This window comes from Chrysochloris asiatica, unplaced genomic scaffold (genome assembly GCF_000296735.1).
Source record: "Chrysochloris asiatica unplaced genomic scaffold, ChrAsi1.0 scaffold00032, whole genome shotgun sequence".
NCBI classification, from domain to species: Eukaryota; Metazoa; Chordata; class Mammalia; order Afrosoricida; family Chrysochloridae; genus Chrysochloris; species Chrysochloris asiatica.
In genome coordinates, this window is record NW_006408550.1 from 149,030 (window position 1) to 155,056 (window position 6,027).

The window sequence follows — 6,027 nt, forward strand, 5'->3', positions numbered from 1 at the left end:
TAACTGTTATCATGACTAATCACGACTGTCACCCTTGTAAAGGTAGAAGTTTTGTAACAAAAAAAGGGGAGTGGCTAATCTTACAGTCCAGAAACAGAGGACCCTAGGACCATCAAGAGAGGAATGCACAAATAGAACAGACCCATAACAAAGAAAAAGAAACTGATCAGGTTATCAAAAAACTCCCAACCAAAAGAAGTCCAGGCCCAGATAGCTTAACTGGTGAGTTCCAACAAAAATTCAGGGAAGAGCTCAGTCACCAAGTCTACTCCAATGATTCCAGAATATAGAGGAGGATGGAAAACTTCCTAATACATTTTATGAAGCAAGCATAACCCTCATACCAAAACAAGGGAAGGATGTCACTAAGACAGAAAATTATTGACTGATATCCCTCATGAACAAAGATGCAAAAATTCTCAACAACAGAATCCAGAAGCACATCAAAAAGATAATACATTATGATCAAGTAGGATTCATATCAGGGATGCAAGAATGGTTCAACATTAGAATAATGATCAACGTAATCCACCATATAAATAAGAAAAATGAACATGAACATATTAATATGCAGGAAAGGCATTTGACAAAATCTAAAATCCATTCCTGATAAAAACAATCAACAAAGTAGGAATTTAAGGGAAATTCTTCAACATAATTAAGAGTATGTATACCAAACCAACAACGTACATTACTCTCAATGGAGAGAAACTGAAAGCCTTTCCTCTGTGAACAGGAACCAGACAAGAATGCCCTTTGTCACCATTCCTATTCAATATTGTGTTGCATGTCTTAGCAAGAGCTATATGGCAAGACAGGGAAATTAAAGGCATCTAAATTGGCAAAGAGGAAGTAAACTCTCTCTATTTGTAGACAGTATGATCCTATACATAGAAAACTCCAAAGACTCAGTAAAAAAAAGTTACTAGACCTCATTGGAAGGTTCAGCAAAGTGGCAGGATATAAGATCAACACACAAAAATCAGCTGGACTCCTCTATACCAAAAACGACAGTGCTGGAGAGGACATTAGGAAAGCAATACCATTTACAACAGCCACCCAAAGGATGAAATATCTATGAATAAATATAAGCAGAGAAACAAAGGACTTATACAAAGAAAATGACAAACCACAACTACAAGAAACCAAAACAGACCTACAAAAATGGAAGAATGTACCATGCTCCTGGATAGGAAGACTTAACATTGTGAAAATGTCAATACTGCCCAAAGCAGTTTACAAATATGATTCAATCCCAATCCCAATTCCAAAGACAATCTTCAAAGAGATGGAAAAAACAATTACAAACCTTATATGGAAAGGAAAGAGATCCAATTTAAAAATGGGCACAGGACATAAACAGACACTTCACCAAGGAGGAGATCCAGGCAGCCAACAAACATATAAAGAAATGTTCACGATCACCAGCCATTGTTGTTGTTGTTGTGAAGTGCCGTTGAGTCACTATCCATTAGAGAGGTGCAAATGAAAACAACAAGAAGATATCATCTCACATCAGCAATAACAACAAAGATCAAAAAAGTAGAGGACAATAAATGCTGGTGAGGATGTGGAGAGACTTGGATGTGCTTGCATTGCTGGTGGGATTGCAAAATGGTCCAACCTCTCTGGAAAGCAATATGGTGCTTCCTCAAAAGGTTGAAAATAGAAATACCTTATGATCCAGCAATTCCTCTACTTGGTATTTACCCACAAGAAAAACAAGCCATAATACAAGTAGATATATGCACACCAGTGTCATAGCAGCATTATTTTTTGTTGTTGTTGTAGTTGTTAGGTGCCATCGAGTCAGTACCTACCCATAGCAACCTTATGCATAGCAGAACGAAATACTGCCCAATACTGAGCCACACTTGAGTCCATCAATACTGACACTTGGCCAATCCATCTCTTTGGGGGCCTTCCTCTTTTTCTCTGAACCTCCACCTTACAAAACATGATGTCCTTCTCCAGAGACTGGTCCCTCCTGACAATTTATTTGAAGTATGAGAGATGAACTTTGGCCATCTTGGCCTCCTAGGAGCACTCTGGCTGCACTTCTTCCAAAATGGATCTATTGGTTCTTTTGGTAGCCCATGGCACTTTCAATACTCTCTTCCAACACAATAACTCAAAACCATCAATTCTTCTACGGTCTTCCTTATTCACTGTCCAGCTTTCACATGCATATGAGGTTATTGAAAAAACCATGGCTTGGGTGAGGTGTACCTTAGTCCTCAAGCTGATATCTTTGCTCTTCAACATTTTAAAAAGGTCTTGTGCAGCAGATTTGCCTAATGCAATAGGTCATTTGATTTCTTGACTGCTGTTTCAGTGAGTGTTGATAGTTGATCCATGAAGAATGAAGTCCTTGACAACTTCAATCTTTTCTCCATTGATAAGAATGTTGTTTATTGGTCCAGTGGTGAAGATTGTTGTTTTCTTTACATTGAGATGCAACCCATACTGAAGGCTATGCTCTTTGATCTTCATAAGTAAGTATTTTAAGTTCTCTTCTTTCAGCAAACAAGGTTGTTTCATCTGCATATTGCAGGTTGCTAATGAGTCTCCCTCCAATCCTGATGCCACATTTTTCTTCATATATCTCAGCTTCTCAGAAAGTTTGCTCAGCATATAGGTGGAATAAGTATGGTGAAAAAAAATACAACCTTGTTGCAAAGAAAGAGACAATGGAAAAGCTCCATACCATCAGTCAAAACAAGGCCAGGAGCAGACTGTGGAACAGACCATCAATTACTCATATGCAAATTCAAACTGAAGCTAAAGAAAATGAAAACAAGTCCACGAGAGCCAAAATGTGATCTTGAATATATCCCACCTCAATTTAGAGATCATTTGAAGAAAAGATTTGATATATTAAAGATTAAAGACCAAAGTCCAGAAGAGTTGTGGGATGACATCAAGAACATCATACGTGAAGAAAGCAAAAAGTCATTAAGAAGACCAAAAAGAAGGAAAAGGTCAAAATGGATGTCAGAAGAGATACTGAAACTTGCTGTCCAACGTAGAGATGCTAAAGCAAATGAAAGAAATGAGGAGGTCCAAGAGCTGAACAGAAAATTTCAAGGATCAGCTCAAGAAGATAAAGCTAAATATTACAATAAAATGTGCAAAGATCTGGAATCAGAACACCAAAAAGGGAAGAACATGCTCAGCATTTCTCAAGCTGGGGGAACTGAAGAAAAAATTCAAGCCTCGACTTTCATTATTGAAAGATTATTTGGACAAATTATCAAATGATGCAGAAAGCATCAAGAGAAGATGGAAGGAATACACAAGTCACTGTACCAAAAAGAAATGGTTAATGTTCAACCATTTCAATAGGTAGCATATGATCCAGAGCCAATGATCTGAATGAGGAAGTCCAAGGTGCATTGAAGGAGTTGGCAAAAAACAAGTCACCAGGAATTGATGGAATAAAAATTGAAATCTTTCAAGAAAGTGAGACGGCACAGGAAGCACTCACTCCTCTCTGTCAAGAAATTTGGAAGACAACTATCTGGCCCACTGATTGGAAGAGATCTGTATTTGTGCCCATTCCAAAGAAAGGTGACCCAATGGAATGCGGAAATCATCAGTCTCTTTGATATCCCATGCGAGTAAAGTTTTACTAAATGTAATACAGAAACGGCTGCAAGCACACATTGACAGAGAACTTCCAGAGGTTCAAGCCAGATTCAGAAGAAGCTGTGGAATGAGGGATATCATTGCTGATGCCCAGTGGATCTTGGCTGACAGTAGAGAATACCAGAAAGATGTTTACCTGTGCTTTATTGACTACACAAAGGCTTTCAACTGTGTGGATCATGACAAGCTATGGACAACATTGCAAAGTATGAGTTTTCTGAAATACTTAATTGTGCTCATGAGGAATCTGTCCCTGTACCAAGAGGCAGTTGTTCAAACAGAGCATGGGAACACTGAACGGTTTAAAATTTTTAAAAAGGTGTGCCGCAAGGTTGTTACTTAGATGTCCCAAAACATGAAGAAAAGTTGGGAAACACAGACCTGCTGAATGAAATCCACACTGCTTCTTCTGGAAATCAAGCCTCCACAATCTTTCACACATTTTCACCATGTCTTCCTTGCTCTCCTTCACAAACTCTTCAGTTTGGTGAACTGATCTGTTCATTGTCTCTCAAAGACTTATGATTTGATAACCTGCTGCTAAGATTCCTCTTGCCTTAATCCTGTACCTCTCCATGCATATTAAAAAGGAAATCCCACCCAAGATTCTTCCTTTGTAAACTGCTGTCTTTCTTACTGAAAGGTATATGATACATTTAATCCACGTGTCCTGCACTGCTTTCCTATTGCATTTTATTTTTACATCTGCATATTCTCTGTTTACAACTTTCACAAAAATTATCTCTCTGAAGGCCACAGGCAAGAAGCTTCTTCAGAGGAATCGATACTTGGCCTATTTATTAACATTAATACCTCCTACTATGTTCTTAAGATTCCTGGTGTGGCACTGTAGGGTAAGCTTGGACTGAACTACAAGATTGGTGATTCAAACACACAAAGCACTCCTCAGCAACATGTAAAACACTGAGATGCAAGGCAACTCACAAAAAGAAAAGAAGAAAAAAGATACCAATGTTAATAAAACAAGGTAATAGCAAGTTTTGGTAGTCTTCTAGCCTAAAAACTGAGGGGATAAAAGATAACCTAGCTAGTAAAGTAAGTCTCTGCATGGAGGAAGTGCTCATCCAGAAGAAGGAGATATTTGTTATTACTTCACCCTTGGGACATTTGCTACACAAATTTTCATGGCTATAATAGGACTTGGGGAAGAACAGGGTATTTTTAATATCAAGCCACCAATAAAGCCTAACTATTTGCAAGTTGAGTCATAGAAGAGGCGACCTTTGCATAGCTGTCTAAGCTTAGCCCTTTTATCTCCCTTTTGCTGAATAAATAGGACTTAGCTAAGTAGCCCCTTCAGAAGCAAGGCTCTAGTATTTCTGGAATAATCTGGGAGTGTGTGAATTATTGTTGTCAGGAGGGGACTCATGTGACTGAGATTAAACAGTGTGAAAATCTGTTGAATGGTCTGGGGAACAAGGTTGGTGAAGCTCCTGTTCCCTCTGGGGTCCGCATTCCCCTCTCCGACCTTCCATCCTCCATACCTCCACCCCATGAACCCTCCCATAAACTGCCTAGACACTACAATAAAGGGACACATGTTACTGTGCAGCTTCTTGATCTCACTGTCAAAAACAAAACGGTCATCTGTAAATCTCCTAAAGCTACTAGCCTCCTAAGGGATTTAGAAGCCATGCCTATACAGGAATATACTTGGGGGGAGTTGATAAGCCCTCTCTAAATCTTTGGAAGGTGGGCTTTGAATTAAATGGTTTTCACATTGATGTCAAATATGATAGTTCTGTTTGTAAAAAGTTAAGACCCATTTGATGACGAATAGGGTAGAGATGCAGTGAAGTTTGCTGTCAGCAATACAACAGAATACCAGGCAAAGTGGGTTCAGGGAAGAGCTCAAAACTCTGAAGCACATAGGTAGGAATATTTTAAAAGTTTGAAGGCTTATAGCTAGTGGAACTTGTAGCGGAAGTAAGAAATCACGTATTTTTGAATCTGCCAGCCTCGGCAGCCTGGAGCTAAAAACTTGGGCAAGACCAACCTGCAAGACAAAGCAAGGGAACAGACCCACCACAGAATAATGCGGCAGGAATCTCGGAGCAAAGGTGGACAATACACTTTGGTGGTTCTCAATTTTTTTTTTTTGGTATCTGTTCATTGGCCCCCACTGTTTGCCATTCTGGTGACTAGAAGGGGTGACTGAGTGGGTAGGCACCCCCTACCCCCACCACTAGGGTTTTTCTGCCACACATGCACACAGATATTCTCAGCCCAAGAGCCAGTCCTGAACTGTTTTTCAATAGTGAAAAGGCCAAAACAAGGAGTGTGGAGAGGGAAAGAGAGTTTAAAAACAAAGCAGGCTGAAAACTAAATTAAATCCTGAGGTATAGCATAATACTCAAC